Source organism: Chenopodium album, chromosome 22 (assembly GCF_948465745.1).
Source record: "Chenopodium album chromosome 22, dcCheAlbu1.1, whole genome shotgun sequence".
In the NCBI taxonomy this organism is placed as follows: domain Eukaryota; kingdom Viridiplantae; phylum Streptophyta; class Magnoliopsida; order Caryophyllales; family Amaranthaceae; genus Chenopodium; species Chenopodium album.
The window spans coordinates 27986794-28005543 of NC_137855.1; the positions used below are offsets into that span (position 1 = coordinate 27986794).

General features: G+C 43.8%; 1 non-coding gene across 1 annotated transcript; it reads right to left on the reverse strand.

Annotated features, from left to right (window-relative positions):
* Positions 1-16915: 16915 nt before the first annotated feature.
* LOC145606527 (small nucleolar RNA R71) lies at positions 16916-17021 on the reverse strand. Its single transcript, XR_014105386.1, has one exon. It is a non-coding gene; the product is annotated as a small nucleolar RNA R71 (small nucleolar RNA).
* Between the last annotated feature and the right edge of the window lie 1729 nt (positions 17022-18750).

Here is an 18750-nt window from a genome sequence, read left to right on the forward strand (position 1 = left end):
TTGATTGAAAAGAAGTGTGAATTTGGAGTTTGGCAATTTTGGTAGTAAGTGGTGAATTTGGGTGTGGTATTCTTGGTTCATTGATTTTGCTCTTTGTTGGATATTGGTGATCTTTCTAAGCCTCTCAAAATGTCTAAATACCTCAAGAAACTCACCAAGAAACGGAAAACCGATGTTAGCATCGATGAACCTCCTCGCCCAAGTACCTCCTCTAGGCCTAGTACTTCCAACCCTTCCTCCACTCAAACACGACCCCCAACCTCTCTTCCCAAAAAGAAAAACTAGTTCCAACATCGAAATACTACACTGACAAACAAAAGACCTTCTACCAAAATTTGAAGGAAGAAAGAATCCTAAAACAAACCCGCCACTACTTCCAACCCGATATGTTGAAATTGGGTATTGATAATGATGTGCGGTCGTTGCTCCTAAATCTCCGATTGGGTTCTTTCATCACCGATGCCTACGGCACCTATAAGGAGCCTACTTTGGAGTTCTTGGCTACCTTAGAGCTTGTACCCGTAGGAGGGGTATATAGGGTGCGTTTGCAATTGTTCAACCACATCTTCGACCAATCATTGGAAGAGTTCAACGCCGCTCTGGATTTTGATCCCCACGGGGATATTGTCAACGTTGAACATTACATTTTCCCGGAGTATGATCAAAACTCATGGTGGGAAGACATCTCAGGTGGTACTGAGTTTATCACCAATCGGGCTAAGATCTCATCGGTGTACCAACCTTGCCTTAGGGTTGTACACCGTCTTTTGGGCTATGTTTTGTTCCCCAAACAAGAATTGGGGAAGTTGAGCAAGTTGGAGCTCAAGGTCCTTTGGTTGTCTACCCGCCCGGAGTATGTGGGCCAGTTGAACATGGGGTATATCTTTGCCCAATATTGTATTGTTTGGACCTTCTCAAGAGGAGTACGGGAGAGATCCCATGCGGGGGCATGGTAACTAGGCTATTGACTCGCCTTCGCCTCGATGCTTATCTCCCATTTTGTAAGGAGATCGGGGATAGTACTTCTATCTACCTCGATATGCAGCAATTGAGTCAAATCCAATTCATCTCCAAGGGCTATAGCGAAGGGAGATATGAGTGGCTTAGGGGCAACGAGCATTGGTGCTACTTGCCTAACCCCAGCTTGACTTCTTTGGCTCGGATCGCCAACAATGTGTGGCATGTTCCCAAGTCCTTTCGGCATCCCAACTTCGACTCCGATGAGGATGAGGAAGAAGATGATGAAGAAGAACAACAACATCAACAACAACAACAGCATCAACAACAACAACATTATTCTTCACAACAACAAGCTCCTCAAGAGCAAGAGCAACAACAAGGGCAACATGCTTTCGCCAATGCGGATTTGAGGGCTCTTAGTGAGCAAATGGGTGGATTGAAAATCCACATGGATGGCATGTATGATTAAGACTTTGGGGCCATCTATGAGCAACTAAGAGGTATTCAAGAGATGCAACAAGGTATGTTTACACAACAACAACAAATTTATGAGGCGGAGGTTAACCGTGGGAACATTACTCCCCCGGTTAACTATCCGTACTTCCCGCCTCAACAAGGTCCTCTACCTTCGTATGGGCATCCTTATTGGTCGGGGCCTTCTAACCCCGACACCGAGCGTCAGTACTATCCGGACGAGCACGGTAACTATGATTACAAGGCTTCGGGTGGTAGTGACTATAGGGGTGATCCTAACTACCCCCATGTCCATCCCAACCACCCCTTTGAACTCACTTTGCCCGATAACTTCACCCCTCTTGCTCCTTGGCAACAAGATCTTTTCAAGGGGCATTATGGGTTGCCCGAGGGGTACACCGGAGGATGGGAGCCCTACCCTCATCCCTTCGATGACCCCGAGCGCAACAGGGACCCCGATGGGGCCGGGCCGAGTGGGAGTGGTGGTGGTGATGGTAGTAGTTATTAGTTCCCTTTAGCTTCTCATGCTTTTTGCCTCCATCCCTTATATTTTTTATGCATGTTTTGTTTTGATTTGGATGTTGAGATGTATTTTTATCTAGCTTGGGGGAACTAATAACTTGCTCGGTGACCAATTTTGTTGTTGTGTACATTCCTTAGTTGTTTGCATGTTTATTTTCATTCCTCTTGTTTTATTTCCTCATTTTCTTGTTCTCTAGACTACTTTCCTTGTAGCTAGCTTGTTTGCCCAATTTGCTTGGATGCTTGTTGTTTGTGGTGATGTTTTGCTTGGCATGTTGTTGTTGATGATCCCATATATCCAAATCCCTTAATCCAAAACCCTTTGATCCAAATCCCTTAAATCCAAATCTTGTAGTTTAGAGTAGTTCTTTAGTTAGTTTAGACTTTATTGTTTACTTAGTTTTATTTCTTTTATTCTTTCTATTCTTTGGTTAGTTTAGCTTTTCTTTCCTTTAGTTGTATATACTTCTTGCTTAGTTTAGTTTACTTTTATTTGTTGTTTTCTTTTATTTGTTTTGAAGTTACTAACCATTTTCTTTATTCATAGTTTCTTTTATTTCTTTTTCTCACTTGGTTCCTTGAAGAGCTTATGGATATGGCATGCTACGAAGTGGTTTCTAATCGCTTCATTTATTTTTTCTAAGCTTGGAAACCCGGTGAGACCTTTCTTATTTTCTCTTTATTTTCCTTGGTTGCATAGAATAGAATTAGTTTAGGAGAAGTTGAATGGTTCGAGGATGGATGCTTGTTAACACGTAATGTGTTTGGGATCGGTGACTTTGTTGTCGATCGATCACTTGTTTGTCGATTGGGAATTTTATGTGTTTAACTTGCTTTCTAGTCCTTTGCATGCTATTTCTCCTATGTTTTCCTTTTCTATGTCTCCGTTTCTTTTCTTTTACTCTCTTTTATTTTACTTTTTCTCTTACTTTCCTTTATTTTTCTTTTCATTTTTGATGTGATTTTGAGGCATTGTTTTTCATTTCTTTTCTTATGAAATGAACCTTGTACATTGGACATCTCTTTTGCATGATTTTCTTCCTAGGTTGTAAAGGTATGCACGGTTTGAGACTATGTTCGGTTGACTCTAGGATAGTGTATGCTAGGGTAGTTGGTTTGAACTAGGGGGATCATGAAGCCGGATTCTACTTGTTTGTGGTACGATGGTAGTTGCTTCCTATAGTTGATTTGACACCACTAGTGAGTTTTTGCCACAACCTTGTGAGGTTACTTGTTTTTCTAGCCTTCAACATTCCTTGTATGAGCGGCGTGGATCCTTGACTATGCAAACCTAATCTATTAAAGATTGATGTATGATTCTCAAACACGAGACCGAACTATCTAGGAAGGACAAAGGCACATTTTTCGGGGTGGTATTTTTCATTTTTGTTATATTTTGTTATTTTCTTTATTTTTGGGTTTACATTTGCCTTCTTGCAACCATTTGAGCCTTATCCCTTCTTTTCAAGCCACATCTTTAGTTATTTGACCTTTTGTTTCATTTTCTTTATTTTCTTGGTTTTTGTGAAGCAATATGATCATTTGAGATGAGGTTTGTGGTGGTTAAGTTGGAATTTTGGTTTTTATGTAAGCAAGTTTGTGATTTCATTTTCTTTGTGAATAATGGCAAATATTTGTGGAAAAGCCGTCCTACTTCTCAAAAGGCATGAACTAATAATTTGCATTCAGGAAAAGCCGTCCGAATTAAGCAAAAGGCAAGGACTTTGCAAATACAATATAAAAGCACAAAAAAAAATTGAAAAGGTGAATAATTCAAAAATATTTTGATGTATTCTTTTCTCCTTCTAAGCATTGAGGACAATGCTTCATTTTAGCTTGGGGGAGAAGCGTGTACGCTTTTTGTATATATTTCTGTGAGTATAGCTTCAAGTAAGCTTGGGGGTGTTGTTTTTGTTTGGTAATTTCTTGATTGTGGTGTTAAGGATTGATCACCCTTTTGCTTCACTTTTTAGGAAAATCACCAAATTTTTTAATTTTAGCCTACCTTCACCCTTTATGCCTTACGTTACAACCTTAGGGAAAGACCTTTCGACCTAGATAGTTGAGTCACTATTCGGGGGAGGGCATCATGGGTCATTGCCTAAGGAAAGGGGATGCATAGTCAAGATTGTCGAGTAGCCTTAAAATAATTCTTTTCCGGTTCCTTCGAGGAATCATTGGGATACTCACTAAGGGGAGATTTGAGACTAGTGGGAAGAACGCGGTAAGATTGTTTGGGATGAAAGTGAATTGTGATAACTAGTTCCTATGCCTAGCATACCCTATGTTTCAATCAACCTTGGATATCTTGAAACGTGCATACCTTAACTACTTGAGAAAGATTGTCATTCATTTGCATTATAGTCTTTATGTTGGTTCATTTCGTAAAGGTTTGTTTTTATTTCATTTTCCTTCCTTTTTAGGGTTTGCCTCATTGATGTTTGGTGGAGAGTTATGGGTCAAACTCTTAGGATACCCTTACGAGACCTCACTCGTCCTCATAGGCGACTTTGGGGTTTAAAGGGTTTGTTGTAGCTAAAAACAACCGTGATTCCTACGACAGTGAGTTTTAGTGTATATTCTTAACTTGAGTCTTTCTTTTTCGTTTTCAACAAAATTTTCATCCTCATTCTTTCTTGCTTTGTTTTGCTCGAGGACGAGCAAAAGTTTAGCTTGGGGGAATTTGATGAGTGACATTTATGGCACTTATTTGGTTCCTTTTTGGATGATTTCTATTTCATTTTTTCTCTTTTCTTTAGTTTTCCTTAGTTTTATCCTTGTTTTCTTCATTTTATGCTTTTTGTAGTTAGTTTCTCTATTTCATGCTTTTTCTAGTTTACTTGTTATTTTTCTCTTTTACTTGCTTTTTATCATTTATTTTTAGGTGGTAATTGATTGTCCAAGAATTCCCGAGCTTCCTCTCTATGAACTTTCATTGTTTTCATGCCTAAAGATGGTGCAAGAAGCTTCAAGTCAAGGGTGGATCCAAGAGGCAAGCTTCAAGGCTTTGTATATGCCTTCTTCATGGCTTATACTTTTCAAGAAATTCAAGAAAGTTTCTGCCTACTTTGTCCTCCATCATCATCATCATCTAGGACGTGTGCACCGCTTGAGCTAGGACGAAGAGAAGAAGGGGGAAAGACCCAGATATGTGCGGGCGCACCAAGGTGGTGTGCGGCCGCACATTAGTCGGGTGCGGCCGCACACCTGGTGCGTGCGGGTGCACCAATCTGGGTATGCCCCGTGCGCACCATTCTCCCTCCTCCGAGCGCCCGCACCTACGAGGGTCTATTTTTGGGCGTCAATACCGACCTCCTCTTTGTATATATAGTTATTTCTACCTATTTTTAGGAGGAAGTTTTTTAGATTGATTTTTGGGGAGAGTTAGTTTTGAGAGAATTTTAGAGAGAGAAACTCAAGAACTTTAGAGAGAGAAACTCATGATTTTTGGTGATTGCTCAAGAATTCCTCATTGTATTTTATCTTTAGATCAAAGTTTTGTAAGGATCTTCTTCTTGATTTCAATACAAGTTTGATTCTAGTTGATTTCATTTGTTTTCCATGTTATTGATGATTGATTGTAGTTTAATCGAATTTTGATTGATTTTGATTGATTGTTGGTTCAATCTTTGATTTCAATTATGTTGATGATGAAATTGATGATTGTTGTAGTTTTGATCTTGATTCCTATGGCTAGTGAGTAGTTTTCTAGCTAGGGAAATGGTGAAGCATGTTTGAATAATGGATTAGAGTAATTTGGGGATAATTGATGGAGTTGATGATATGATTAAATTTGGTTGACAATTCATGTGCATGTGTGTGATTGATTGAGGTTTGGCCATCTTTGATTATTGCACTAGATTGCATTGTGAGCTTGCTATGATACGGACCATTGATTAGTAACTTGCAATTTCATGATTGAGGTGCTTTGTGACGTTCCCTAGGTAGTGTTTAGCGTAGTTGACGCTAGTTAGACCTCTAGGTGAACCATCTTGGTATGCTCTTTTGGATACATGATGATCTTCCTTCATATCACTTGACTTAGTCGGTTTGACCTCCCAAATTACCATTTTCCATTACAATTACATGTGGATCCATTTCCCTAGTGTCTTTAGATTGCTTTCATATAAGTTCTTGCATCATTTAGCTCTAGCTTTAGTTTCCTTCATAAAACCCCTTTTACTTGATTTCGGAATAGCTTAACTTAGGCATCGTGCATTTGACCTCCATTCCTTTGGGTTCGACCTTGACTTACCACTACACTAAATAGGGGTTTGTTAAGTTACAAATTTTGTTTGATTGGGTGGGGTGGTATCCCAACGACCTACAGATCTCCTTCCCATCAACTCTAGAGGGGCTAGTTGTATAGGATAGCTCCCGCTGAACTAACGCCCAACTCCCAGGGTGCGCACTAATTGCCGAGAAAGCAACTAAGAAGGGCTCGTCAGCCTGATGGAGTCAGCCCGCAGAGCTGACTAGGCTGAACTCTCCATATAGGAGATAGTACGCCTATAAATAGAGGGCAAAGTACAATGGAAAAGAGGTTAGACATTCAAGTCATTATACTTTCTATATCTTTCTATATCTCTCTCTAATCACTCTCTAACTTAGGCATCGGAGGGGGGTTCCTCGAGCCACCCCCGAGGGAAGTTTACATGTGCTGTCGTGTGTAAGTTGTTGACGAGACCCAGTTCACCAAACAAAACGCTTGGATCCACATCTTGAACAATTGGTGCTAGAAGGAGGGAAAGGATCATCTAACCTGAGGTTCACTAACTCAGTTAAGGAATAGTTGACAAACCACCATGGCCGGAGAGGAAGCTGTGCAAACACACATACCCAAAGCCAATGACACCAACCAAACACCATAAAAAGCACCAGCAGCAACTGTCGATCCCAAAGGATCCGCTGAAAAACCCAAATCAACCATCTCACAAAAATCCAACCCCATTAGATCGACGTCAGCTGCAGTTAAAGCGCCGTCGAAACCAGTCGATCCGATAAGATCCAGTTCCATTTTCAAATACGGCATACGATCAATGAACCCATTGTTTCAGCACCTATAGTCCAAAAACCGCAACCCATAAACATGTCAACCATCTTGCAGAACCTCTATAAGTGCAGTAAGGAGCAGCTGGCTGTGATGACGGCAGTCCTCGCCAACTTTGGTAAGGGAGCGAGCTCGTCACCAGCAGCAGCAACTACAGAGCTGGCGGTAAAGAAGCCGGCACCCACAACCCTCACCCCCGAGCAGAAGGAGTTCATCCATCTGAGGAAGAAAGTACTTGAGTTGGGTAGGGTCAGCCCAGAGAGGAAGCTCCCCGCTGCAGGTCACCAGTCTTAGAACGAGGGCCCAGCCCGGATAGGGAGAAGCGAGCACGGATCCAGGTTATTCCGGATGATTCCCTATTTTGCCGGGAGATTCTGGAGGAACCGACAGAGAAGATAAAAATGCCGGGCTACAGGTGCAACGGAACCACAACGCCCAAGAGTCATATATCAGCTTTTGAGAATCATATGGTGCTCTATACCATGACGAATTCAGTCTGGTGCAAAGCGTTCCCACCAACCATAGAGGGGCTGGCTGCTGAGTGGCATGGAGCCATTCCAAAAGGTTCTGTGTACTCATATAATCAGCTGAAAAGGATGTTCATGGAGCATTTCATTACCTTGGTATATCGAACCAAGATGACAACTAAGCTGATGTCACTAGTTCAGGGGAAGGATGAGCCCCTGAGAGAGTGTATCACCAAATTCAACAAGGAGGCAACAACCATCCCAAACATGAGCCAGGAAGTAGTGCTGCTGGCAATGCAAAGCGGTTTGCTGCCAGGCTCACCGTTTAGAGCCTATATGGGATATAAGAGTCTCAAAATGCTAACTGAAGCGCTAGGTAAAGCACACGAGTTCATCAAGGCAGACAAAACTAACAGAGCAATGCTGAACTGGAAGATGCCAGGCGACACAGTTACCCGGGCAGAGGACGCAGCCAGGGCTAAGCAAAGCCGCAGAGAGGCGGATAGAGCCGTGGGGGTGATAAGCTTAGATCCAAAGAAAGGGGGAAGGCCTGGAAGGTTTGACCAATATACCCCACTAATCACTCGAGGTCTCACATCTTCAGCGTGACTAAAGCTGATGATAAGTGGTAGAGACCCCCAAGAATGGTTAAAAGCAATCGTGATCCCAGCAAGTGGTGCAACTTCCATAGGGACCACGGCCATACCACTGATAAGTGCATGCATCTAATAGGATAACATAGAAGATCTAGTCAGGAGAGGGTACCTGAATCAGTTCAAGTAGCACGCTGATCCTCCCAGAATAAGGGAGGAGGATAAAACAGGTCGTGACCACAGAGGAGGTCATAGAGGTCCCGCTGAGGACAGGGACAAAGATAGTAAGCCAGAGAGCAGAGTATATGTGATCAGTGGAGGACTAGTACATGAGAAAACAGTGAACAAGGCGCGGGCAAACCTGGGGGCAATGATACATCAGATAAATTACAATGAGAAGCACCGATGGCCACTCCTTCCCCCGCAGCCGCGAGCTACATTTGACGAGTATGACCAGAAGGGCATAATTTACCCTCATGATGATCCTCTAGTAGTGACGATGAGAATTGCAAACTGGAAGGTGGACAGGATACTAATAGATAGGGGCAACTCAGCCAACATCATATACATCAGCACGTTCAACGATTTGAAGTTGGAGAAGAAGGATCTAAAAAGGATGAGCTATGAAGTCACCGGATTTAATGGATCAGGGTTGACCCCGGAGGGTATAATCGAGCGCTTAGTTCGAGTTGGAGAAAGGTCAAAAACACATGATGTTTGAGCAGAGTTCCTCGTGATAGACTCTCCTTCACACAATAACGTGATCATGGGAAGGCCGCTCATTCACAAGATCGGCAGAGTTGTATCCACCTATCATCTTGCCATGGCCTACACGACCAATGAGGGGCAGTCGGCAAAGCTCAGGGTAAGCCAGAAGACAGCTCCGGAATCGTACATAACTGCCCTAAAGTAGCCTGCAAGGACAAGACAGCAGCCAACCTCAGAACAAAGGTCCACTAAGCAGGCTGAGAGGAAGTCAGTAAAAATCGGAAAAAGACATCGACCCCGGAGTGGGGGTGCACCTCATAGAGTTACTAAGACAGAACAAGGATATTTTCGCATTTTCAGCAAACGAAATGCCTTGAATTGACCCTGTAGTCATGGTCCACATGCTGAATGTGAAGGAGGATGTTAATCCAGTCAGGCAGAAGAAACAAAGTTTCTCCATAGAGAAAAATCGTGCAATCTAGGAGGAACTGGAGAAACTCTTCGAAGCAGGATTCATTGAACCCTACAATTATTCAGAATGGCTAGCCAACGTGGCCATGGTGAAAAAGGCAAATGGCCAGTGGAGAATGTGTGTTGATTTCACAGATCTCAACAAGGCATGCCCAAAAGACTGTTACCCGCTGCCACGGATCGATCAGCTGGTAGACTGAACCAGCGAGCACGCCTGCTAAGCTTCATGGATGCCTTCTCAGGGTATCATCAGATCAACTTACACAATCCAGACCGGCAGAAAACCGCCTTCATCACCGAAGGGGGAGTGTACAATTACATAGCTATGCCTTTTGGGCTGAAGAATGCCCGGGCAATTTTTCAGAAGACAATGGATATAGTGTTCCTACAACAGAAAGGTAGAAATGTCAAAGTATACGTTGGCGACTCAATTGTTAAGAGCGTCACGTAGGCAGGGCATATCATGGATTTGGAAGAAACATTCGCCACCCTAAACAAGTACAAAATCAAACTCAACCCGAAGAAATGTGTCTTCGGAGTTAGCTCACGAAAATTCTTAGATTTTCTGATTAGCAAGAGAGGAATAGACGCAAATTCGGAGAAGGTCGAAGCAGTCCTAGCTTGCCTAAGCCTAAGTGCATTAAAGATATCATGCGGTTGACAGGCAGAATGGCCGTGCTGACTAGGTTCATCAGCAAGCAAGCCGATAAAGCTTTACCGTTTTACCAGCTGTTGAAGGGGAACAGGGAGTTCAAATGGGGAACCGTAGAAAAAGAAGATTTTGAGGGCATTAAGGAGCATCAGACTAAGCTCCCAACAATGATCATACCGGAGCTGAGAAAACTATAGTTGTACATCTCTGCATCAATTCAAATAATGCAGCTGTTTTCCTGGTAGAAAGGCAAAAGCAGCAAAGGCCAATATACTTTGTGAGTCACGTGCTGACTGAGGCCGAGCAAAGGTATTCGTTAGTGGAAAAGTTGGCCTTCGCACTAGTAACAAAAGCAAGGAAGTTGAAACCATATTTTGACGCGCACATAATAGAAATCCTCACAAATCACCTGTTGGAAAAAGCGTTACAATAAATGGATGCACCAAGCCGACTCTTCAAACGGGTCATCGAGCTTTCGGAGTATTAGTTTGAGGTCAAACCTAGGGAAGCCATCAAGGCACAAGCCTTAGCAGATTTCATCGTGGAAGCCTCTTATGAGGAGAAGGAGGACGACATTAGGATTTAGAAGGTAGAAGTAGATGGATCCTCGGCCCAAACAGGGAGCGGAGCAGGGATCGTAATGACATCCCTAGAGGGAAATATATTTGAGTACGCCATAAACTTAAAATTCAGAGCATCAAACAATCAGGCGGAGTACAAGGCAGTGCTGGCATGCTTGCGTATGAGTATCGCAGCCGGAGCCAGGAAAGTCCATCATAAGACTAACTCTCAGCTTGTCGCCAGTCAATTGAAGGGGGCGTATGAGATTAGGGAATCCACCATGTTGAAGTATGTAACTAAAGTAAAGGAACTGGCAGCCCATCTAGTTCACTTCCAAATAGACTTGGTCCCCAGAGCAGGAAACTCCTAGGCTGACGCTTTATCAAACTTAGCCAGTTCTACCCCGCTGAGCCTCACGAGGACGGTGATTGTGGAAGTCCTGGAAAAAAGCAGTATCGCTGAAAAGGAGCAGGTGAACTGCATCGGGCAGCAGCGAGTTGTGTTCGCAGACATTATGGCGTACAAAGTTCACGGCTCGCTACCAGACGACGAAGTGCAAGGTAAGAAGGTTAAGAAAGACGCCAACCGGTACGTGGTAATGAATGGGGAGCTTAACAAGAAGGGCTTCTCAAAACCACTGCTAAGGTGTATCCCCGAATGGGAGCAGGAGAGGATCATGGAAGAAGCACACTCAGGGATATGTGGCACCACATTAGTGGAAAGGCATTGGGAGTAGATCTCAAAAGAGGTGCATACTGGCCAACTCTGACGTAAGACGCACTGGCATATGTGAAAAAGTGTGACAAGTGTCAAAGATATTCCCCAGTCATAAACCAGCCTGCAAATGATCCGACCCCAGTCCTCAGCCCGATCCCATTTTCTCAGTAAGGAATGGACATATTGAGACCCTTCACCACTAGGTCGGCGGGCAGGAAGTACCTTATTGTGGCAGTAAATTATTTTACTAAGTACATAGAGGCAGTCTAAGTAAGGACATTTATATGAAAGAACATCATCACAAGGTTCGGAATGCCACAGTGCACAGTCTTTGACCACGGGTGTCAGTTCGACTGTGATACCATGCAAGCGCCTCAGTCTGGCACCCGAGTAATGGCCAAGCAGAAGCAGCAAACAAGCTGATCTTAACAACCCTGTAGAGAAAACTGGAGGAACACAAGGGCCTATGGGCTGACCTAGTCCTAGAGGTGTTATGGGCAAATAGAACCACTAAGAAAGAATCTACTGGTAAAAGCCCTTTCTCCCTAGCCTATAGGGCTGATGTAGTTGTCCTAGTGGAAGTGCGAATTCCCAGCCTGAGGATACAGCACTATGAACCACAAGGAAATGAAAAAAGCATGCTGGAAGAGCAGCCTAGAAGAGCAGGATTTCCAAAGCTTTCAACAAAAGAGTAAAGCATAGGGAGCTCCTGCCTGGAGAGTTGGTCCTTAGAAGGAAAGCGACAGTAGGAAGAGGAAATCAGCATGGAAAGCAGTCAGCCTATTGGGAAGGTCCTTTAATCATTCGTGAGCATATAGGACCAGGTGCATTCCCCCTCGCAAATCAAGAAGGTTAGGTCTTAAGAAATAGTTTAATTGCTGATGTGTTAAAGAAATATTTTGCTTAAAAGGCAAGAAGTTAAGTAGAAAAGGAGATAGTTGTTTCAATTTTGCAAGAACTCTATTTAGTTCATGTTATGTTAACTAAGGCATTTGAGCCATTTTAATTCAGTGAAATACAAGCCTCTACGTGAGGAGAATATTGCATAAACTTGTTTTAATATATCATGCTTTAGCATCACATACTAACATGCAGAAGTAAAAAAACAAAAGAGAGCAAGAGAACATGTAAGTGCTGAAGGCAAAAAGCACCCTAGTACAAAGCAGCAAAACAGCATTAAACGACAAAGGAAAACATCCCTCCCTAAAATCTCACCTCACCTGCTCAAAGTAAAATAGGGCACCACCTCGGGGACGCCTGAGGGGGAAGCCTGGCACGTTCAGCTTGAGTATGAAAAGGCAGGGAAAACGAAGACGATGAGCTGAGTGGGCAACACTAAGGTTCTCTCAGTCCCACCCAGCTCACCTCTATGAGGGGGAGAGGGGGAGGAGATAGATATATAATAAGCCCTTACGAAGGGAAGTAAGTGGAACAAACAACAAGTCGCAGCATAAGCAAGCTGAACGACATAAATAAGTCCCGGTAAAACAAGCTGAATGACAGATAATGAGCAGTCAAAAAACTGATTGACACAAGTAAGTCTCAGTAGAGCAAACTGAATAAAGCCTAGACAGGCAACAACCGAAGAACTAGTCAACATGCAAGCAAGTGTGTATCAAATTTAAATAGAGTACATAATGCACAGGCATCCAAAGCAAACAGGGTAGGAAGAGTAAAACTCGTCAAAGTTCTTGCTAAACAGAGTAGAGAACAAGAAAGCAAGAGATCCCTCAGCAGCTAAATCTGGAAAATAGGGAGGCCCAACCTATGAGGCTTCACTGAACGCAACAAAGAGGCCGTAGGTACTAATATACCTTGGCACAACAGCAGGTCCAGAAAAACACGCAGACTATGAGATAATCAACAGACAAAGTAGCAGAAAGATCGCCAAATACATAAAATACAAAGCTGAACCTCTGCCCACCAAGGCAGAGTAAACATCTAGCAAATTAATTACAGTATATGCAACACTAAGCCCTTGTCCACCAGGACAAGGAAACACTCAACGAATAATGTTGGAGAAATATAAAGTTATGTTAAGCTGGACAGGCCCAGTAATAAAAGATAAAGTATTCAGAGAAGACATAGGAAAACATAATCTTTAGCGGCTATACACCCTAAAAAGAGCAACAAAAACTACCTAGTTACCACAGATCTAGGTGAGGGAAACTTAGAGGAACTACTGGAGTAGGAAGGTGATAGCCGCCATTACCTTTATTGTTCACCAGTTAAAGACTCCACCCCAACAGCTGCACCGACGTCAGGGCAGAGAGGAACCTCCAAGTTCAGCACAGCATGGTCAGGAACCTTGGAGCCAACAACACAAGGGTGGTCAGCACGCAGCTCAAACAAACCAGCATCACCTACAGCCTCAACTTTAGCCCAGAAGGTGTTGAAACGAGCTTGCTGCTCCTCACCTTCACCATACAAGCTGCTCACATACCGAGCTGCAGCCTCCCATCCACCATCATGGCGATTAGCCGATAACTTAGCAAAAGCAGGGGAGAGCTCAAAGGCTTTGAGTGCTTCCTTCTTAACAGCTTCCAGCTCGGTTATGTGCCTAGCTCACAGATCCACAATCTCTCCTTCCAACGTTTGTACCCTGGCCTGAGAGGTTTTCAATTGCTCCTCACAACTCGTCAACTTGGTCTGAGTGAGCTGAAATCCTCCCAACTGGAGCTGCAGAGCGTCTGCCCTCTCTCTTAGAGGAGTCACCTCATTGACCATGGCATCCCTCTCAGAACGAGCCTGTTGAATCTCAAGTCTCCACCCTGATTCTGATACTCCTTCTCCACTGTGAGCAGGGCATTGGACAAGTCTCCAACAAACTTGACAAGCTGCAGGAAAGACAAGGAAAGAAAATATTAAGCAAAAAAGGGAATCAATCAAAAACAAAAACAAGCAAGGCATTAGCAAAAGAACGAACAAAAAGAAAGAAGAAAGACCAGAATCTAAAAGGAGAGAGTTAAAAGCAAGCAATAACCTTCTGCAAGTCATGAAAAGCCGTACCAGCATGGAGACTGATTGAGCTGCGCGTAGAATCAGCTGAAAGACGAACTCCTTAAGTAAGACGATACCCCAAGGTACCACCCTTCTAGGGGTCGTCCACGAACAAGGAGTCGTCAGCCCTAAAGTTCATCTCAAGGCGAAAAGGAGCATCCTCAACTCCATCAAGGCACAGCAAAGAACGAAGGTGGGCATCAATAGGGACCTCAAAAAATTCAATATACCAAGTAGGGCGGAAGTTACCCCCAGTAGAGATCGAGGTCGCAGACAGCGAGTTCTCAAAAGCATCACTCAGGAACTGGTGAACGCAGCTATTAAGTTCACTAGAGTTCTGAGTATCCACCCCCCTGTCTGCATTCCCACTACGAAGCCAAGTATTAGCAGAAATAGAAGCAAAAGGATCAAGGCCAGAGGAGGTGCGAGCCTTCTTCGCGATAGGCTCATCCTCAGCAGGGGCAGCGGTCACGGGATCATCCTCCAAGTCAATCACTGGCTGATCGTGCTTGTGAGTACCCCCCGCCTGGGAGTGACCAGCTCTAGAGGCACTTCGGAGCCGCCCTCTCAGTTAAGAAGGGCGCGGCGGAAACTTAGGAAGCTCCATGATAGTTTCATCGGGAAGCTGGAAATCAGCAGCTTTGGCAGAAGCATCAACAGCAACCTTCGCAGCATTAACATTGTCAAAATCAGAAGGAAAGAGCAGAACATGATCAGCAGAAGAAGTGGGCTTTACGCCCGCAGCGGTAGTTTTAACCTCATCAGAATGAAACTTGAGAACACTATCCGCAAAATCATCAACGGTAGTCTTCGGATCATCAAAATCTTGTTCACATTGTCTTTTGGCAACAGAGGTCTAAGGAGCCACCCGGCCGGAAGCCGCATTAGGCTGCTTCTCAGGAGAAGCACCATGTGCCACTAATGCCTCAAATTCTTCAGCCGCTCTTCGAGTGGCAAGCCGAGTCTCGCGTCTACTGCCAACAGTAGAGGATAAAGGCTCAACTTCAGCACGGCTGGACCTTATGTAGTCAGTAGGAGTCACGGTGCCAAAAACAGCCCGCAGCTCAGCGGGAGCTAGACTCACTTCATTCTTCAGGGAGCCAGCATACACCTCTAGTGTGTCAAAGAGCTCAGGGGGATTTTCAGGAGTAGCAATCAAAGGGTCCCTCCAATTATCAGCTAGCTCAAGGATGCGCTTGTCCAACTTGTCATAGCCTGAAAAGGAGAAGGCAAGAAAATGAAAAAACTTAAGGACCAAGACAAAGGATAATAAAAGAGAAAAGGAAATGAAAGAAGGCCAAAAACTTACTAGACTCATGCGTATAGCATAAACGCATGGCAGAGAGTTGCTCATTGCCCACAATGTATATGGAGTTGGGAAGCCAGATCTTAAGAAACTTGAAGTCACCAGTCCCCGCTCCCTACAGAGCATCAAAAGCCTCCGTCTCACGGGCAGACTCGGAGGAGAAGACAGTAACTCCAGCCATATTAGTACGAATTTCCCTGAAGTTGCACGGTGTAGCAAAAGTGGAGGGCACCTTCACCTAGAAAAACTTGCTAGTCCAGTCCTTGAAGCGACCAAGCTTTGGGTAAGACAGAACCCTGCCCTCCTTAGGAGTAACATAGTACCACCAAGACTAAGTCCCAGAAGCAGACCTCTTCAGGCTCATTTAAGGACTTAAACAGGTGCTGAGACTCAGGAGATACCTTCGAAACAGCAGGAACCATAACAAGCAGAACAAAGTATGAAGAGAAGCTGGATGCACCAAAGATATATAAATGTTGAAGGCACGAAGCACCTTCTCCAGAGTAATGTCAAGAGGAAACCTCAAACCCAAATCCAGCTGCGAAGCAAACACAGCAATATGACCAGCAGGAGGAGCAGACAGCTTCACACCGTCAGCGGGCAGAACTAGCTCATAGCCTTCACCAAAGCCATAAAATTTCTGCCCAACAGCGGCAAGGTCCATCCTCTTAGCGTCCCTATGCCAACTGGAGTCAGGCACACAATTCTTGGGCCCATAGCACTTGTCATCTAGAAAGAACTTAGTTTTGCCTCTTCTACGGGCTCCACAACATAAGTGGGCTGACAATCGAAAAGAGAGCGATCACCTGGAGACTCAGTCATCCTGCTCGATTGAACAGCTGGAGAGGGAGGTGGTGATGGAGTCTCAGCGTTGCTACCCCGCACTACATAATGATCAAACCGATTCACATCAGCCATGTCATCAAGCCAACCAAAACTGTTTAAAGGCTTAACATGGGGAATGGGGCTAACAAGAGACACGTCAGGGGGATTAGCCTTGACAACATCGACTAACTATTTATGGCGCATTGCACGCATCCTCAAACGGGTGAAACGAAACAAAAGAATCCCATCCAGAACAAGCACCCGCTCACAGTAGGGATCAAAGAAATTAGGGCAAGGTTTACGCTGAAAAGGGCGAAAGGCACTACCCTCAATGGGACGACTACTGCCCGACCCATATGCAGCAGTAGGAGTCGCAGCAGCACCCGCCTCATTCACAGCGGGGGGACACTCAAAAGGCAAAATATTGCAACACGATCAAGGTTAATGGAGTGTCTCAAGAATTCATCCGCCTTAAGTTGTTTCCTTTCTCCCTCATAGGAAGGTCTTTGGAATGGCTAGATAAAGAGGTGAAGCCCAATTCATTGAGAACTTGGGATGATGTCACTAAAGCTTTCTTGTCCCGTTTCTATCCTCAAAAGAAAACGGCGGAGGCAAGGGCTTTAATTCAAGGATTCAAGCAAAAGCCAAATGAGAGTATTTATGAGGCATGGGAGAGATTCAAGGAGTACCAAAGAGAATGTCCTCACCACGGAATTCCAACATATCAATTGATCCAAATCTTCTACGGTGGTTTGAGTCCTCAAGGCAAGGCATGCCTTGATGGAGGGGCCGGTGGTCCAATCATGAACAAAACCGAAGAAGAAGTTGTGGACATAATAGAGGATGTGGTGACTTACTATAGAGATTGGCAAGATGGGGAAAGAGATTCTTCAAGTAAGCAATCTTCGTTGTACTCGGTGGACCATCTTAACGCCATCAACAATTTTTCCTCACAAATGACAAACTTGGGAAAGGAGATGACGGCGATCAAGGCTAATTTGGAGAGTGTTTCTTCCTCTTCCCAAGCTCCAAATCTTCCCTCCCAAATTAAGGGGAGAGGTACTTCTTCTAACTCTCAAACTCCTTTTACTTCACATAATATCCCTATGGGATGTTTGTTTTGTGATGTATGTGGATCATATGACCATGATTCTAGCAATTGCAACAATGAATGTGTTGATGAGTTTGACAACAATGAGTGTGAACATGTTAATTTTGTGTCAAACAACAATGTTCAAAGGTTTGATAATCAAAGAGGCCAATGGAATAGGAATTACCAAAACCAAGGCAATTTTGACAACTATAATCATGGTAGTGGTTATAGGAACCAAAGGAATCAAGGTTCTCGTGGTAACCATAACCAAGGTTATAGTGGCCAAAATCAAAGCTAAAGCCAAAATTATGGTAATCAAAACCAAGGTTATGTAAATCATAACCAAGGTAATGGTAATCATAATCATGGTGGTGGTAACCATAATCAAGGTTATGGTTCAAATCAAAATAGGGGTAATTGGAACAATCAAGGAAAGGGAAATTTTCAAAACAATGCTCAAAGAGGTCCCCCACCCGGTTTTGTTCCAAAGACTCAAGGTGAAAATTCCTATTCACAACCTTCTTCTCCTAGGACTACTTTGGAGGAATTGATTGATAATCAAACCAAGATCATTAACACCTATATGGCGGTTAGTGATAAGAAATTCAATGAGATGATGACCCACAATAAGATGCTTGAGACTCAAATTACCCAATTAGCAAGCACTATTAAGGATTTTGCTAGTCCTTCATCTTTGCCTTCCCAAGGTGTTGAACCAAAGAAACCCGTGTACTCTATTGCCATAAGTGGTGGAAATGATTTTTATGAGGGAGTTTCTTGTTCAAAAGAGGAAAGAGATGAGAGTGGTGCTATGGAAAATGAAGTGGAGAGGGTTGAGTCCAAGGAAATTTATTGTGAGGTTGAGGAAAAAGAAGAATATGTTGTTGAAAAGATGAGTGAGGTAGAGAGATTTCCCGATCTACCATATCCCCAAAAATATTTGAGATTCAAAATGGATGAGCAATTTGGGAAGTTCCTTGAAGTTCTTAAGGATGTTCAAGATTCCACACCCTCTATCGAGCCAATTCCCGATATGCCTAAGTACTCCAAGTTCCTTAAGGAGATACTAGAGGAGAAGGAAGATTTTGATGAGGGTAGTTCGGTGGAAGGAGGGAAGTGTTTTAGTGCTCTTATCCATGGTGAGCTTCCGGAGAAATAGGAAGATCCGGGGAATTTTTCAATCCGTTGTCAAATCAAGAAAATGGTTTTTGAGAATGCTTTGTGTGATCTAGGGGCTAGTGTGAGTATTATGCCCTTTTCGGTTTTCAAAAGGCTTGATCTAGGTGAGCTTCAACCATCTAATATAACACTTCAATTGGCCGATCGCTCTATTAAGCTTCCTAAGGGAAGA